Below are 19,491 nucleotides of genomic sequence, written 5' to 3'. Positions count from 1 at the left end.
CACATGGGCATGTTGAAGTGCCTGACAGGAGATTGGATTGAAACCGAGAGGTCAATAGCCAGAATGAAAGAGGAAGAAGGAAATAAATGGGGATTTTGAATCCCAGGGGATATAGACTCCAGGATTAGTTCTTGTGGGCATTCCCGCAGTAACACGAGACAGCATTCCATTATGAGAGTTAAACCCGGGTGGCAGGAGAGGGAGCCACTGAACATGAGCAGGTTTAGTTCAAACACAGGAGGTTTGTTCAGTCAGTAACAGTGTGTTAGACATGGATGTGAAGTGAACAGTGAGGGGAAATGTTACCACAAGCTGCAGATGGACAACTTTCATTGCAACAGGAGGAGACCATTCAGCCCTTCAACCCTGCTCTGCCATTCAATAGATCGTGGCTGATTTGTGGCCTAACTTGCAATTTTCAAAACTCTCCAAACTCATCAATAAACTCCTCTGCAACAGACAAGATCAATATTCAAAAACTTAAACATCTGAAAATATGGGAAATCAGGAACAAAAACAGAAATTGCTGGAAAAATTCAGCAGATCTGGCAGCATCAGTGGAGAGTGAACCTTTGGGTCCAGTGACCGGTCAGGTGACCAGCTGCAGCTGACCATTCTGCCTTTTCTGTAACACTCTCTGGAACAGGTTCTGGTGCGAGGGGAATGAGACGGTCAATAATTGAGAAAATAGGAGGACGTGCTCAATGAGAATAAAACACACTTTTGTCTTTCACTTTTAATTCAACTATTATTGTACAATATTATTATTATTATTCAACTACTGCAAAGATTATTCATCATCATTTCAGAAATAAGATAATAGGCCAGAAATCAACTCTTCATGTCATTGGGTCTGGGAAACTGTGTTAATTCTAACCTGGTCCAGCTTCCGTGTGAATCCAGACCCTGAATCACGTGGTTGACTCTGAACGATCTCTTGGGCAGTTAGAATGGATGACAAATGCTGCCCCAGCAAGTGATGCCATGATCCCATGAACAAACAAAACAAATCCAATCTCTGTGGATCGTTGTGAACTCGCCGGTGTTATTGGAAGAGGACGACTGGGAAGGTTTATGGGGTAAAGGGAGAAGATTGGCATTCGGTGAGGTGATCCTTTGGAGAGCTGATGAGCCAATCAGCCTCTTTTTGGACAGTAACAATTCAGTGAATATTTCATTCTGAGCCATCTAAGGAAATATCAGGGCAGGGTTTGTAAAGAGGTCAGATTGAATGAGTGTCTCAGTGAACACAAGTGAGACACAGGTACAGAGAGGTTTTGGGATGGATTAAATTAAATTTTATACATTTGCATAGTCATCAACTTTACAGCAGTTAAAAATGGGAATGATCAAGAGAGTGGAATTAGAGCAGCAAATAAACCTTAAACATTTATGCAGCTAAAGGGAATGCTGGGTAAAGATACCGTAGTTAGTGCTTCTTTTATTCCAGGCACACCAGCCTAGGAGCACATCCTTCCTGTATCTATCCTCTCGAGCTCTTGAAGATTTTTGTTCATTTGAAGTGTTTCATGTTTAGATACTCCAGAGAAGACAGCTTCAAGCTCCTCAATCTTTCCTGCCAGGACAATGCTGCTGTTAGTATTCAATTCACTGGTGCATGTTACTGGCTGCTTCATGGACTGGAGCTGACAATTGAGACTGAAAGCTTACTGTATAAAATATCTTCAATGGTATTGCCAGAGGTGAGTGATTTTAGGAAAATGACCTTGACTTACGGGCATTGAGTGTCAGAGCACTTCCTGTTGTGGGGCATCCTGTTTAAATTCAATCTATTGATAACTATTAGAACTGACTTGCACTGGCTCAAAGTGGTCAGAGCATTATGGCTGTCAACGAAGCTGGTAACAAACTTCCCATGGGTTAAAAATCGTAAATGATAGAGTAGGTACGAGGTCTGATGGCACTGTTGGAGTATTGATGATGTTGTTAATCACATTCACTTGGCAGGAGTTGACTGAATTTATATTGTCTCTTTCTGAATCTCAGGATGGCTCTCTGGGCAATAAGTCTCCAATAAACAGCAATGTGACAATGCACAGGGATCACCTGTTTTGATTCAAATTGGAGTCCAGCCTTGGTCAACAGTCAGTGTGGAGTTTGCACATTCCCCTATGATTGTGTGGGCCCCCTCCAAGTGCTCTGGTTTCCTCCCACAGTTCAAATATTTGTGGGTTAGGTGGGTCATTTGTGCGAAATTGTCCACAGTGTCCAGGATTGTGCAGATTCGGTGGATCCGCCATGGGAAATGCAGTGTTACAGGGATGGAGTGCTCCAGATGGGATGCTCTTTGGATGGTTGGTGGGGTTTCATGGGCCAATGCTCTCCTTCCACACTGTTGGGATTCTATTCTATGATTGAGGATAAAGCAGGGTGTCCTTGGAGAAGGAGTATGTGGTATGTATCAATGCTCTCGCTGTCTTTAGATAGAGGTGGGCATCGCAGGGGATAGAGTGCTTTATCTCCACTGCTGCCCCCTCACCCCTAACTCTACTTTGATTTGGTCCCTTCCCACTCTGTCATTTGTAATGGTTTGCTTTGCCCGTAATGGACTTTGTTTGTAAATATTCAATTGGTTACACGGGTGGTTTACTGCTAGTGATTATATATTAACAAAACCCAAAATGGCGTAATGATGAACGTGGGAAGGTTGCTCAGCTGTTTGAGATAACACTTCTGGGTAGGAGAAATGGGGGGAAAAAGTACACTTCACAGGTCACAGAAGGAGAACTGAAAAGCAGTTAAACCAAAACAAAGGTTCAGACAGGGAGGGAATATTTCCCTGGAGTTTGAGTAACTGGAAAGTGATGGTGTCCGGGAATAGACAGGATTTTGTTTTACAGGGCGTTTGAATTTTTAAAAAACTGTTATATTCAGATAGTTTCATTTCTTTTCTTTTAGTTTTATTTATTGTGGAATAAATAGCTACAATACTTTAAAACCAAATTCACAAACCTTGTGTTAAAGACAAATGTTAAATAAAATCCATCAAACCATCCCTCACTGAAAACTGATGTAGAGGTGCAATCTCCTGGAGAATCCCTGCCCACTTCTTCCTACCCGGGCTCTATGGCTATATACATACCTGGGAGATAGCAGGAGGAGGAGACCATTCGGCCTTTCAATCCTGCTCCCCCATTCAATGGGAAACAGCTGACCATCCAGCTCAGTCTCCTGTTCCTGCTGTGTTCCAATCCCCTTTCATGACTTTACCTCAAAGTACGATATCAAAGTCCTGCTTTGGTTTCACTGCCTTTTGTTCCAGTGGCGTTGTTGTGTTACTGTGTGGGTGTAGGCAGGGGTAATGTGATGGTGCTGCCTCCTGGAGGATGCACTCAGCGTCCCTCTTCATCCTGCAGTAACATCAATTGGATTCCAGCAACTCGAGATCGAAACCGTTTCCAGGATATGGGCATCACTGGCTCAGCCAGCATTTATTCCCCATCTCTCGTTACCCTTGAGAAGATGGTAGTGAGCTGCTGTCTTGTACCATTCACAGTCCATTTGGTGCAGGTAGACTGACAATGCTGGGAGGGAGAGTGTTGCAGGATTTTGGCCGAGTGATTCTCCATCTTCAGTTCTTCAAATGCTGGTTAACTTTATCACGATCCGCACATGATTTTGAGATGTCAGTCTGCAAATCTTCACCATCTGGCACCCTGTATAAAGGAATATGTACAGCTTAGAAATTCAGAACAGACAATTCTCGTTTCTCTGGAATATCTTTTTCCCCTTTCTTCCCCCAAAACTGTAACCCTCCAGCCCACCTACACTCTCCCACCATTCTGACTCTGCTACCCCCTAATGTACACCCTCCACATTCTCATGGAGTTACTGATATAAAGATCCATGCCACTACTTCCCGTCCCTGGTTAGACTCTGCACCCTTTCTGGGTTCACTTCCTTTCCCTTCAGTTGCTGCAAGTCAATAATGTAACAGCAGAATGAAACAAAAGGAAACAGACAGGGAGGTGGCAGATCCTGGACAGAAGAGGAACCTTCAGTCTGGAGAATGGGTCAGATCCTTCCTTGTTTCCCATTAGTCAATTCCCAGTGTTATGACAAGTTGCGAATGGAACTTGGTCCCATCTGGGCATAGTGACACTTTGACCCCCCCAACAGATCAATACTACAAGCAGATGCGTCCCTTCTCCAGCCAATCACAGTGTGAAATGCTTTCCGCTAGTTACCCCAAAGAACATGCTCCAAAACCCTCCCACATTCTGTACATGTACAGTGCTGGGTTTCCCCACACACGTGTGGTTCCTGCCTCAGGGATTGTGGGAGTTGTAGTCCCCATGAAGCCCCTGGAGACCTGTCCCTGGAAAATGAAAGAAAGTGTGGGCTGGAGGGTATTGTGTATAGGATATCTATTCAGACACACAGGACATGTGGGCTGTCACTGGGATTTACTGAGACATCCGCTTAGACACCCCGATTTCTGACGTAAGGAATATACATTCAGCCAATTTCAGGGTGGGGAGGTTAATAATGGTCAGCAGATTTTAAGCAGAGGTTGCTCAGTGGCTAGCACTGCTGCCTCACAGCGTTAGGGACCCGGGTTTGATTCCAGCGTTAGGCAACTGTGTGGAGTTTACACATTCTCCCCATGTCTGCATGATTTTGTTCGGTGCTCCAGTTTCCTCCCACAGTCCAAAGATGTGCAGGTTAGGTGGCTTGGTTATGCCAAATTGCCCACAGGGTTCATGCATGAGCCAGTTAGGTAATTGGCAACAGGAAACGCAGGGTTACAGGGAATGGGAGGGTCTGAATGGGATGCTCATTTTAGGGTTGGTGCGGAATCGATGGATGAATACCCTGTTTTTGCACTAGAGAGACTTTATTCTATTCTCATGAAGAAGAATGTATCTATCTCAATGTGTTCTGAATCTGTGGAATTTCCTACTCAAAATGCAGTGGATGCCAGGACAATGAGCAAATTTAATGAAGAGATACAGATGTTTAATTTGCAATGAGTTGAAGGGTGAGAGACAGCAGGTGGGAAAATCCAGCTGAGACCGAGGTGAGCTGAGTCATCATGGTATTAAATGATGGAGCTGGTTCGAAGGGCTGCATTGCCTCTCCTGCGCCCAGTGCTTATCTTCTTACGGTAATAACTGGAAAGCTGAATCCAAAAATCACCAACTTCACCAAAGGAGATTTCTGGAAAATGCAGGACAGTCAGGTGGATTAGCGTCCCAAACTTAGATAGTGAGGAAGCGTGCAGGAGATAATGATTTTGCTTTTTTAAACTGAGGGGAGACAGTGATTTATGGTTTTAGAATGTGTAGGACATTCACAGTGTCCAGAATACTCTGTTGTGAATATCTATCTTATAGATGTGGGTGGCACAGTGGTTAGCACTGCTGCCTCACAGCGCCAGAGACCCGGGTTCAATTCCCGACTCAGGCGACTGACTGGAGTTTGCACGTTCTCCCTGTGTCTGCGTGGGTTTGCTCCGGTTTCCTCCCACAGTCCAAAGATGTGCACGTCAGGTGAATTGGCCATGCTAAATTGCCCGTATTGTTAGGTAAAGGGGTAAATGTATGGGAATGGGTAGGTTACGCTTCGGCGGGCCAGTGTGGACTTGTCGGGCCGAAGGGCCTGTTTCCACACTGTAAATAATCTAATCTAATCTAAATTTTATTACAAAGCCAAGATCTCTGACAATGAAGCCCAAAACACCCAGGAAACATTGCCTCCCATCCAATCTGATAAAAAGACTTGTGATAAGTCTGGTTGAATTTAGAACACAGATGGAAAGCGGGAAGATTAAATCCAATCCCAACATACTGTGCTTAAACAAAGGAGACTACAATAGGATGAGGCAGGAGTTGGCTAATACAGACTGGAAGCAAAGACTTTACTGTGGGACAGTTGACAGACAGTGGAGAAATATCAAAGCAATTTTTCAAATTTCTCAGCAAAAGTATACATCAGTGAAAAGGAAGGACTGTAGGAAAAGGAGCAAAATGCCATGGGTGGCTAAGGAAATAAAGTAGTCTATCAAATTGAAATAGAAGGCATACAAATTGGCAAAGACCAAGGAGAAATTCGGAGATTGGAAAAACTTCAAAGATCAACAGAAAGCATGATGGAATTGGGGATAAAACGTGATGAGTAGCTATCCCCAGGAACAGAATAGCAGTTTACCCTGCTAGAGGGAAACCTATTGTTTGGGGAACATATGGCCTCTGTAATTGTTGAAGCACTTAACTGTTACCATAGGGACAATCCTGATCAAGTTAAAAATCACAGCACACCCCAAAAGCTTGTATTGCCAAATAAATCTGTTGGACTATAACCTGGTGATGTGTTGTTTTTAATTTTGTCCACCCCACCCCAATCCCGGCTCCTCCACATCAGAATCCCGATAGAAAGCCCCCCTGAAACTGAAGAGTCTGTCAGATACTTGAGGGAGCCACGGGGGCGTGGGGGGAGGAGTGTGTGGTTTAACCACAAAGTGCTGAACTGAACTAGACTTTTGAACTGCCGTTGCCATGGAGATAATACTGAGAGACAGTCTGTATTCAAAGTCACAAAGCACAAAAGGTAGAAGAATGGGAGCATACACCAGACAGGCAGGGAGTTACCCGATGCTGCCTGAAGGCGTTTTGCATGTACACTATCCAGGTAACTGCCATGTCTCAACAATAAAGACTCAAAGAAGACCTCTCAGAGTTCTGTGCCTAGTTATGCCTTTCCAGCAGGGTTGAAGAATATGATTACACAGCAGTCAGTCTTCACAGTGGAGGATACGAAGAACATGCCAGTAATTGATAAGGAAACTGAGGAAGGTGAGGACCAAGAAACAATCATTATCACGAAAGTGTTAGAGCTGGGCAAGTTAATGGAACTAAACGTACACAAGTCTCATTGCCCTGATGGAATACGTCCCAGGATACCAACAGACTTAGTGGGAGAAATCGCAAATATACTTAGAGTTGTCGAATCCTACAGCAGAGACAGGCGCTTTGGCCCAAACTGGCCCATGCTGATCAGAATGCCCATCCACACTAACCCCATTTCCCTGCACTTGGTCCATCTGCTTCTGACCCTTTGCTATCCATGTATTTGTCCAAATGCCTTTTACATGTTGTTAATGTACGCACCTCAACCACTTTCACTGGCAGCTCATTCCATACACATACCACCCTCTGTGTAAAACAGTTGCCCCTCAGCTTCCCTTTTATTCTTTCTCCTCTAATCATAAACTGATGCCCTCCAGTCCTTAGTTCCCTTAGAAAAAGACTGAGTGCATTCACCTTACCCATGCCTCTGTAAAATATTCCCCCTCGGTTTCCTTTGCTCTAAACAAAAAGGTCCTCGCTTGTCCAACCTCTCCCTGTAACTCAGACCCCTGAGACCTGGCATTATCCTTGTAAATTTCTTCTGCACCTTTCCAGTTTAATAACTCAAACCTACACTGCACTCATCACATTTCCAGTGTTTCCCCACGGCACTGGAACCGACGTGACAACGCCAATGGATTACAATCCATGATCGATAATTCACTCCATTACAACAATCCCATTTTCATAGCTTTTTCCACGATGCATTAATCCTTTTGTCTTTCTGGTTTCATGGTAAATTGCCTCATACAAAACCAATCTGGGGCTTAACTGTTCCTGGGAAATGTGCCATGATTTTTTAGACTTTCAAAAACCAATGAAATCTCTCCCCACAGTCCCCACGCTAACATGGACTTCGCTGTCTCAGTACATTTTTCCAGACACACTGACATTTGAAATATTCGTCCACGGACAGAATGGCCTTTTCATCTGGATGGAAAGGTGTGCAATGATATTGAGATAGGCACGGATCCAGTAACATGAGGTTCAATTTGAATTTCTCAACTACAAATCCCCCCTTTCAGTACTCTACAACAAAGAAAACAGAAAGTGCTGGAGCTCCTCAGCAGGCCTGGCAGCATCTGAAATGGTGACAGATGCAGGAAACATTGTAGCCTTGAAGAAGTGTTTAGATGATCACACCTCTGCTATTCCCTCCCCACCCCTTTCAGCATTCCACAGAGACCATACCCTCTGTGACTTCCACGTTCGATCCACAGTCCCCACCAACCCATCCTCCACTCCAGGTACCTTCGCTTGCCACTGCAAGAGGTTGAAAACCTGTGCCCACACCTTCCCCTCACCTCCATCCAAGGTACCACAGGATCCTCCCACATCCAGCATAGATTTCCCTGCCCACCCAAACACCTCACCTATTGTGTCCTTTGCTTTCAGGACGCCAAATTGTGAAATATTTCAGGGAACATTTCTGGGACACATGCACCAACGAACCCCACCGCCCTGTGGCTGACCACTTCAGCTACCCCCCACCCCCCCGCTGCCAAAGACATGCAAGTCCTCCACCCCCAAATCCGAGCCACCTGACACCTGGAGGAAGAACACCTTGGGAACTTTCAACCACACGGCATCAAGGTTTCCTCATCTCCCCTCCCCCAACTTATCTCAGATTCAACCCTCCAACTTGGCACAACCCTCTTAAACAGTCCCATCTGTCCACTTCCTTTCCAATTGTCCATTCCACTCTCTCACCACTACCCTCCATCCACAACCACCTATTGCCTCCCTAGCTCCCTTCCTCCAACCCCAAACACCCCTCCCTATTTATCTCTCAGCCGTATTCCACCACCCACATTTATGATGAAGTGCTAACATGCCCAATACGTCAATTGCCCTGCTCCTTGGATGCTGCCTGACCTGTTGTGCTTTTCCTGCGCCACACTTTAACACAAGCTGGAAGAACAACACCTCATCTCCCACTCGGGGACCCTGCAACCTTCTGGCTTCAACATCAAATTCAATAACTTTAGGTCCTGAATTCTCTCACGTCCTAGTGTCTTTGCCTCCTACCCCACATACCAGGCCTTGTTATTACATAGCCTTCCATTACACATTACCTATCGTTAGCCACTAACAGTCCCTATAAACAGCTATTCACCCTCCACCAGTCAGATCGTTATCCACTCCTTTGTCCAACTGATCTTATCTCTCTCTTTGGACTCTATCACCATCTATCATTTACTCCTTAACCCCTACCTTCTGCATAAAAACCGACATTTCTTTCTCAGTAACATCAGTTCCTGAGGAAGCGTCGCTGGATCGAAAATGCGAACCGATTTCTCTTCACAGATGCTGCCAGATCAGCTGAGCTTTTCTAGTACCTTCTGGTTGTTGTGTGATTTACAGCATCCGCAGTTCTTTTGGTTCTAATTTACTCAGAGTATCTAATTCAGGTCTAGCAGACTGAAAGTGTTTATCAACCTTCCCAGTCCACACTAACTCCATCTCTCTCCCAGTATCTGCTGTCTCTCCCACTCCTTCACATTCAGTCCCCCCTCACAGTGACACTGCGCCTGCAAAGCTGATGGTCATGTGTTGGCCTGCTGGACCCACCCCTCATTCACTCCCATTGGCTGGAGGACCACGCCAACTCTCCTATTGGTCCGAAGCTGTGTCAATCAGCCAGGCCCCATTGTGACCTGAGTGGTGGGATCCTCCCAGGTGCATCAAAGGCTGAGGGGTGACCTCAGAGGTTTATAAAATCATGTGGGGCATGGGTAGGATAAATAGACAAGGTCGTTTCCCTGGGGTGGGGGAGTCCAGAATGAGAGGGCATAGATTTAAGATGAGAGGGGAAGAATTTAAAATGGATTTGAGGGGCATTTCTTTTCCCACTGAGGTTGGTGCGTGTATGGAATCTTCTGTTAGGAAGTGAAGGATGTTGGTACAATTATACCATTTGGCATCTGGATGGATATATGAATAGGAAGGGTGTAGAGTGATATGTGCCAAGTGTTGGCAAATGGGTCTAGATTAGGTTGGGATATCTGGTCAGCATGGACCAGTTTAACCAAAGGGATTATTTTCATGCTGTACATCTCTACGGCTCTGCCCTGTGATGAGCTTCATCATTCACAGTGAATTGGTCAGTATCACAGAGCACAGGGGCTGGGGGTTATTCAGCCCATTGGGGCTGTACTCTCTCCCTCTGGAGATGGTACCAGTCTATCCCAACTCACCTCCCATTTGTACATAGCCGCCCAAATCCTTACTTAAAAAAAGTTAAATTTCAAATTTGTTTTGACAATAACTACTGAATCTGCATCCAGCTGTCTTTCAAACTGTTCCAGATGCTTAGAACTTAGTGAGTAAAATAATCTTCACATTTTTCCTCTGCGTTATTTGCCAAATATTTACTAAAAATTGTGATGTTAAAAATTTCTCACTCTGTCTCTCTGTAAATGAAATACCCTGGAAACAAATCAACTACTGGTCGAAATCATTGCTTAACCTTCTCAGCTCCAAGGAGAATTGTCTGACCTTCTGCTAACTCTCCATAAAAGAGAAACCTACGTTAATTTTAATTTATTAAAGTCATAGAGAAGTACAGCACAGAAACAGACCTTTCAGTCCAACTTGTCCATGCCGACCAGATATGCTAAATTAATCTCGTCCCATATGCCAGCACTTGGCCCATAGCCTTCTAAAACTTTTCCAATCACATATCCAATGAGATGCCTTTTAAATGTTGTAACTGTACCAGCCTCCACACTTTCTCTGGCAGCTCATTCCATACACATACCACGTTCAGCTTGAAACTTTGCACCTAATAATCCTTTTCAATCTTTTCCCTCACACCTGTGTTTTCTAGTTTTGGACTCACCGAAATAGGAATAAGACCCTGGCTGTTTATCCTATCCATGCCCCTAACGATTTTATCAACCTCTATGGTCACCTCTCAGCATCCGATTCTCCAGTGAAAACAGCCTCAGTCTATTCAGCCTCTCCCTATAGCTCAATCCTCAACCCTGGCAACATCTTAGCATCTTTTCTGAATCCTTTCAAGATTCACAATATCATTCCAATAGCAGGGAGATCAGGACTGAAAGCAGAATTCCAGAAGTGGCTGAATGAATGTCCTGTACAGCCGCAAAATATCGTCACAACTCCTGTACTCAATGCACAGACCAATAAAGGCAAGTACACCAAACACTTTATCCACTACCCTGCCTATCTACGATTCCACTTTCAAGGAACTATGAAACTGCACTCCAAGGTGTCTTTGTTCAACAACACTCCCCAGGACATTCCCATTAAGTGCATAAGTCCCACCCTAATTTGCTTTTCCAAAATGCAGAACCTCACATATATCTAAATTAAACTTCATCTGCCACTCCTCAGCTCATTTGATCGGAGTCTCATTGTACTCTCAGGTAACTTTGCTGTCCATTGCACCTCCAATTTTGGTCTCTATTGTAAACCTACTCATCATAGCTCCTATATTCACATAGAAATCATTTACATAAATGGCAAAAAGCAGTGGACACAGCACCCAGCCTAACAGCACATTGCTCATCACAGGCTTCCAGTCCAAAAAGCACCCTTCACTATGACACTGACTGCTCAGCAGGGTTAGAGCTCATGGCATACAGGGAGAACTAACCATTTGGGTACAGAACTGGCTCAAAGGCAGAAGACAGAGGGTGGTGATGGAGGGTTGCTTTTCAGACTGGAGGCGTGTGACTAGTGGAGTGTTACAATGATCACTGCTGGATCCACGACCTTTCATTTATATCATGACTTGGATGTGAACATAGGAGGTATAGTTAGTGAGATGACACCAAAACTGGAGATGTAGTGGACAGTGAAAATGATTACCTCAGAGTAAAATGGGATCTTGATCAGATGGGTGAATGGGCTGAGGAGTGGCATTTTGGGAAAGCAAATCTTAGCAGGACTTATACACTTAATGGTAAGGTCCTGAGGAGTGATACTGAACAACGAGACCTTGGAGTGCAGGTAGATAGGATAGTGAAGGCGGCATTTGGTATGCTTTCCTTTATCGGACAAAGTATTGAGTACAGGAGTTATGAGATCATGTTGCAACTGTATAGGACATTGGGTAGGCCACTTTTGGAACGCTGCGTACAAATCTGGTCTCCCTCCTATTGGAAGGATGTTGTGAAACTTGAAAGGGTTCAGAAAAGATTTACAAGAACGTTGCCAGGGTTGGAGGATTTGAGCTAGGCTGGGGGTTGAATAGAGGTTGAATAGACTGGGGCTGTTTTCCCTGCAGCGTCGGAGGCTGAGAGGTGATCTTATCTATGTATATAAAAACATGAGGTGTATGGATAGGATAAATAGACAAAGTCTTTTCCCTGGCATGGAGGATCCCAGCACTAGAGGGCATAGGTTTACGGTATGAGGGGAAAGACTTTAAAGAAACGTGAGAGGCAAAGTTTTCATACAGAGGGTGGTACGTGTATGGAATGAGCTGCCAGAGGAAGTGGTGGAGGCCATTACGATTGCAACATTTAAAAGGCATCTTCATGTGTACATGAATAGGAAGGATATGGGCTGGGTGCTGACAGGTGGGACTAGATTGCATTGAGATATCTGATCAGCATGTACTGGTTGGACCGACAGGTCTCTGTTTCTGTGCTGTCCATCTATGACTCTTTGACCTTCCAGCAAATTCCGTATCCAAACAGCTAGTTCCGCTAGAATTCTATGGCTGCTAACCTGCTAACCAGTGTGTTATGTGAAACCTTGTGTCTTTCTCAAGTCCAAGTTAATGATTTCAATGCACAAAGCCATGCTGACTCTCCCTAATCATTTCTTGCTTTTCCAATGACATGTAAATCCTGTTCCTGAGAATCCCTTCCAACAACTTCTCTGCCACTGACTTCAGGCTCACCGGTCTATAGTTCCCTGGCTTTTCCTTACCACCTTTCTCAAATAATGGCACCAGTCTTCCAGCACCTCACCTGTGGCGATCGATGATACAAATATCGCAGTGAGGGGCCCAGCAAAAGCTTCCCTAATTACCCACAAAGTTCTGGGATACACCTGATCAGATTCCAGGGATTTATCCACCTTTATGCATTTTAACACATCCAGTACCTCCTCCTCTGTAATATTTACACTTGCCAAATTATCACTATTTATTTCTCCAACTTCTCTAACTTCCATATCCCCTTTCAGTAAAAACTGACATGAAATACTTACAGAATCTCCCTCACCTCCTGCTGTTCCATAGACAGTCTTGTTGATCTTGGAGGGTTGCTATTCTCTGCCTAGTTATTCTTTTGTCTTCAGTGTATTTGTAGAATCTCTTTGGATTCTCCTTAAACCTATTTCCCAAAGCTATCTCATGTCCCCTTTTTTGCCTCCTGCTTTCCCGCGAGTATACTCCTACTGCCCTTATTGTCCTCTAGGGATTCACAAAAACACAGTGGTCTGTACCTGCCATATCCTTCCTTCATTTTCTTGACCAGAGCCTCAATTTCACAGCATTCTCGACGCCTCCCAGCCTTGGCCTTAACAGGAACATACTGTCTGTGTACTCTCATTGTCGCAGGCCTATGGAGGCAATGGCAGATGAGGACAGAGAAACAATCATTTATCAGTAAAGAGGTAGTGTTGGGAAAGCTAACAACTCATCCTTATCTCTATAATTCCTCTCTAGCCTCAGAACTATCACTATCTCTGCATCAAAAACATCTCAATCTCTGCAACGTCCACCAATCTCTAATGTCCTCCAGTCTCAGTACCCTATCTTTAATCATGTCCACCCTCACAAATCTCTGTGATGTGCCTTTCTTTAATTCCAGCCTTCAGGATAACCCATTTTTATTTCAGATTCCGGAATCCAGAGCTCCACAATGTCCCGCTTAACCTCTGTCACATCTTCCTCCAAAAAACATTAATCAATCACGTATCATCTATTCTAATATCACCTTCTCTGACCTGGTTTCTATTGTGACTTGAAATATTCCTATATTACGCGTCTGTGGTCTACATGACAGAAAATGGTTTTGTGGTCCATTGGGTTTATGCTGTAAAGAAATCTCCCAGCTAACTATTTTAATCTCATTTTCCAGCACAGAGCCCATAGACCTGTCAGCCTTGGCCTTGCAAGTGTGTTCCTAAATAGATTTTAAATGCCATCGGGATTTCTGTCTCTCACTCTCTTCCAGACAGTGAGGTTTAGTGCAACTGTTGCATAATGCTATCACCCACAGGGTTCAGAGCAGCTGGGTCTGTGCGAACCATAGATCGTGACCACATTGTGAAGAATGGCAGTGTCCCTGAGAGGGGACACAGGAGATTAACCAGGATGGTTCAAGGAATGGCGGATTTTAGTTGCAGAATTTGTGGGGCATTTTTAACATTAATTACTCATGTGACATGTGTGTTGCTAATACACATCAAGAAAACCATCCACAATTACTGGACTCTCCTTTTCAACCTCTCCCCTTGCCTGCGCTGTGGTAATATTCGGGTTAACCACTACCAGATATCTCTCTCTAATGAGAGAGCAGTCATATGGTCGGGTAGGACAATGCTGACTTGATCTTTCACAGTGATGCCACTGTGCCTCGGGGTGGGGAGAGGGAATACTGAAGGTGGTGGATGGGAAACCACTCAGGTACAGTGCTTTATCCTGGAGGATGCTCACTTTCTTTAATATTGTTGGGGGCGGGGTGCACTGATGCAGGCAAGTGGAGAATGTTCCACCACAACCCTGATGTGTACCTTATAGAGAGCAAACAGACATTGGGGAATCAGCAGTTTGGAAAAACTGAGATTGTTCTCCTTGTAGCAAAGGAAATTTGGGGAGCTGTGACAAAGCGGTTTTCAAAAGTTACGTTATAATACTAAACCTTACACCCATCAGTTCATTATACAAGGATTACAGGACACATGTTGAAGATTTGGGAAGATCTATTAAGAGGATGGTTTGATTCAAAGGAGAACTTTTATTCAGCAAATGGTATTGATCTGGAACACAATACTCTCACACAATATGAATATCCAGGTCCTGATGAACGGAGTAATTCTGTCAGAGTTTGGCGTAACAATGACTGAGATTACCATCTGAATATCTGCCTCTAATACAAGTTTAAAAAATCCGTCACTGTCAGTTCAAGTTTGAAACTCATACAATCCCCTCCTGGCCTAGGATGACTGTACACATTACCCCTGGTGGAGGTTAGCAGGCACAACAAGGGCAAATCTATGTGGGTTTCTATGAGTTTCCACCTTGGACTTCATGTGACTGAACATGGGACAGAATGTCCCAAGATTCAGTGAGATATGGAGAGCAGGATTTGCTTCCCTTTCTTTCCTTCCGTTCTGCTGCTGTGCCTCCTCAATAAGACATGGGGTGTGAAAGGCTCATGCAGCTTGATGGGCAAGATGTCTCCATTCTGACCAATGGGCAGCAAGCTCCTCCCAGTCATGAAACAGAGTATCCCTGAAATATAGCAACTGCGCATGCTTCCCACTGCTCAGTGCTCACAGTACATGTTTCGAATAATGAGGGGGGAAATCTCCTAGAAAAGGCATAACAGCAAAGTTCCAAAGGGATTATAAACAGTCTACAGAGAGATATTCACAGGAAACATGGGCAACAAGTTGGCAAATAGAGTATAACTTGGAATAAATGTAGAAAGCTGCACCACAAAGGGACTGGGGGAAAATGAGCAGGAAACACAGAAAGCTAGCAGACAGTTACAACATGGAATCAGGAAAGGGAATGGAATGCTGTCCCTTATTTCAAAGAGTTTGCAATATAAGAGTTTGGAGTATATACCTTAGGGCAACTAAACAAATGGCGAGTGAGACCACAACTGGAGTAACGTGAACAGATTTGGTCACTTTAGTTAATGAAATAGAGCAGTTTATTGGAAGCATTTCAGAGAAGATCCATTGGCATGATCCCTGTTTTGAAGGGATTATCCTGTAAGCAAAGGCTGAATAAGTTGGGAATCTACTCACTGGACTTTGGAAGAATGAGAGGTGATCTCTTTGAAACATACAGGATTCTGTCGAGGTTTGACAGGGTAAATATGGAGAGGATGAGTCCCATTACGGGTGAGTCTTGAACCAGATTCTGGGTCAGTCGCGGAATCAAGGGTTCTGTTTCAGATTTGTCAAGTTAAAGGCAAAACCGACAGAGGTTAGGGTTTCAGTAGCAATGGAGCTGGGGTGAGAAGGAGACAAGCAACGTTTTAGAGATTGGAATTCCTGGTGTTTGTGATTGTGTAGATGTCTGATCAGAAGGTCACCTTGGGGTCAGATATGAAAGCAATATTGTGAAGAATGTAATTCTGCCTCAGACACTTCCCAGTGAGAGGGAGGGACACAGCAGTAAGGGAAATGAATTTGGAATAGCAACTGACGGCAATGGGTTTAACAATTACAGTGTTTCATTGGAGTGAATTGCAGCTAATCGAAGCGTGGTAAGCAGTTTGATAACTGAGTAATAGTGGAGTAATGGAGACGGATGATGGGGAGGGAGAGCTGGACATTGTCAGTGTATGTGTGGAACCTAACACAGTGCTTTTGGGCGATGTTACCTCCTGGCAGTATGTAGGTGAGAAACAGGACGGACCAAGGATAGATCCTGGAGGGACACCAAATACAATGAATTCAGAAAGGAAAGGGAGAGTGGAGATGGAGCAGGATTTTCCAATGATGGTGAGGTCAAATATTAGGTTTTAGCAAAATAGGAGAGAAGGATATAACGAGAAAAGACAGACAGACAGTTCATGGAACAATGTCTGTGAATTGCAAGGGGGGGAGGGCGGTGACAAGCAGGAGGATGAGACAGAGATTTGGAATGTCCATGATTTAGCTACACTAGGGTAAATGTTCAAGATTACCTCTAATAAGGCTTGACAAAAGACTCTAGGAAATGCAAGTTTAGGACTAAAATGAGGAGCACCCTTGTGAGGCAGTTTGGCTCGGTGGGTTAGTGGAGAGGGAACGAAGAAGCAGAGGCAGCTGATCGGATTGTCTCAATGTTATTCACAGAGAAACTCCATGTGCTCCTCACTCTTGTTGTTGGAGGGGAGGATGGAGGAGGCAGGATAATGGACATTTATTTATTTCCAAAACAATAAACACAACCTGGGATAGTGATTCTAAAAATAAGTGAACAAACCTGTCATATTTATCATTTATCAAGAATATTAAAATATATAACTGAAGTTCAGGTTTGAATCCCAAATTGGTTGAGGGTGGCTCTGAAGTCAAGAAAAAAATAACTGGAATGAAGAATCTACTGTTTGCCATGGAACCACGGGGGATGTTTTTCTGCCATTGACAATGGCCTTGAGGGAAAGGAACCCGACAGTGGCCCACCAAGTCACTCATTGTATTAATCACTGCACAGTCTCAACAAAGGAATGAAACTGGATGGACCACATTACATCTACCAATGCACTAGCAAATACAACCACACAATCAGCCCTCTTGACCCTGCAACTTCCGCCTCACTGTGGGCCAACAGCAGCAGAACTGTACTCCAGCCCAATCTGAAATCTCATGGCCTGATATCCCCCACTCAACCATTAACATCAAGCCAGGGGAATCAACGCTGGTTCAATGGTGAATGCAGGAGGGCATGCCAGCAGTACCAGGCATACCTAAAAATGAGGTGCCAACCTGGTGCAGCTACCAAACCTGCATGCCAAACAGCACAAGCAACACCAAATAGAACTAAGTGATCCCATAACCAATAGATTAGATCTGAGTTCTGCAGTTCTGCCACACCTAGTCAATAGTAGTGATGGACAATTAAACAACTCACTGGAGGAAGTATCACAGATATCCCCACCCTTACCGATGGACGGGTCTCTCACATTCATGCAACAGATAAGAGCACAGCATCAGCAGCGAGTTTCAGCCAGCAGTGCCAAGTGGATGAGCCTTCTCCATTGGTCCCTGACATCACAGATATGAATTGATTTGGTTGAAAACTCATTTCAAATCAGATCAAGAAATGGATAAGCAGTGTAAAGGTATGGGCCCTGCCAATAATACTGTTGGCTGTGCTCCAGAACCTGCTGCCCACCAAGGCAAGTACTGCTCCAGCACTGGCACCTACTGACTTTGTGGAACATTGCTCAGGGATGTTCCAACACAAAAACACAGGGCAGATCCAACCCAACCAATTCCCCTCTATCAGTCCACACTCGCTCAGCAGTGAAGTGATGGAAGGTGTCATCAACAGTGCTGGCAAGCACCTGCTCAGCGATGCCCAGTTTGGGTTCTGCCAGGGCCACTCAGTTCCTGAGCTTGTTACAGACTTGATTCACAAACTGACAAACAGCTGATTGAGGGGAGGATGACAGGCCAGACCCCCTCCAAGACCACTATTTCGACTTCAGTGATATCACCTGACCTTACCACAGTCTCAGCTCATTTGCTGAAACTCTCATTCATTCCTTTTGTTAACTCTAGATTTCATTATCTAAACCCACTCCTGGCCAGCATCCCACATTCACCCTCCTGATAATCTCAAGAGTTTTGAAAACTCTACTGCCGAAGTGCTCACTTGTACCAAAACTTGCTGATCAATCAAAAGATTTATAAGCAACAACAATTTACTTTCGCACCTTTGAATTAATTCCTGGCTGTAAGCATTCCTATCTCCCTGCACCACACACCTTTTCAATATCTCAATAACTCATTTTAGTTCAGACTCTCAATGATGTGTTTATTTTTGAGTTCAACTGTGTGACTGTTTCTATAAACTCCAAGGGAACATGGTCTGGAATCCCCACTCTAACCCTCTAAGATCTACTTTCTTCCTTTAAGGCATTTTTGAAAAACTGCTTATTTGGCGATGGTTTTGGTCACTGGACACAATATTCTCCATCTGTAGCCTTATGTCAAAAGTTCTCAATAATATTTTTGTGAAATTAAAACCATGATGATTTGTACAGATATCTTCTACTCTTCGATATCGCTGAGTGAATACTCTGTAATGTCCCTTACCCAACCACGTTGTGGGAGCACCTTCACCATACAAACTGCAGCAGTACAAGGAAGAAGTTGAAACTTTATTGCTGGAACAGCACAGCAGGTCAGGCAGCATCCAGGGAACAGGAGATTCGACGTTTCGGGCACAGGCCCTTCTTCAGGAATGAGCAGAGAGTGTTCAGCAGGAGAAGATAAAAGGTAGGGAGGAGGGACTTGGAGGAGGGGAGTTGGAAATGTGATAGGTGGAAAGAGGTCAAGGTGAGGGTGATAGGTCGGAGTAGGGTGGAGGCGGAGAGGTCAAGAAGAAGACTGCAGGTCAGGAAGGCGGTGCCGGGCTGGAAGGATCCGGCTGAGACAAGGTGGGGGGAGGGGGGATGAAGAAACTGGTGAAGTCCAAGTTCATCCCCTGCGGTTGGAGGGTTCCCAGTCGGAAGATAAGACGCTCCTCCTCCGACCGTCGGGTTGTTGTGGTTTGGCGGTGGATGAGTCCAATGACCTGCATATCCTCGGTGGAGTGGGAGGGGGAGTTGAAATGCTGTGCCACAGGTTGGTTGGGTTGGTTCGTCCGGGTGGCCCAGAGGTGCTCCCTGAATCGCTCCGCAAGTAGGCGGCCTGTAGGAGACAGGCCGCCTACTTGCGGAGCGATTCAGGGAGCACCTCTGGGCCACCC

The 19,491-nt window shown here is 44.7% G+C and overlaps 1 long non-coding RNA gene across 1 annotated transcript; it reads right to left on the bottom strand.

The window, feature by feature from the left end:
- Window positions 1-548: 548 nt before the first annotated feature.
- On the bottom strand, window positions 549-18,890 carry LOC148139965 (uncharacterized). Its single transcript, XR_015753267.1, has 3 exons — window positions 18,837-18,890; window positions 13,293-13,409; window positions 549-3,677 (listed from the first exon to the last, which is right to left on the bottom strand). It is a non-coding gene; the product is annotated as an uncharacterized LOC148139965 (long non-coding RNA).
- Window positions 18,891-19,491: the final 601 nt, after the last annotated feature.

The sequence above is a fragment of the Chiloscyllium plagiosum genome, unplaced genomic scaffold (assembly GCF_037043375.1).
Source record: "Chiloscyllium plagiosum isolate Xiang-an unplaced genomic scaffold, Cpla_swu_hap1 HiC_scaffold_36, whole genome shotgun sequence".
NCBI lineage: Eukaryota > Metazoa > Chordata > Chondrichthyes > Orectolobiformes > Hemiscylliidae > Chiloscyllium > Chiloscyllium plagiosum.
Note: the sequence above shows the minus strand (reverse complement) of the source record. Positions and strands in the feature narration are given on the sequence as shown.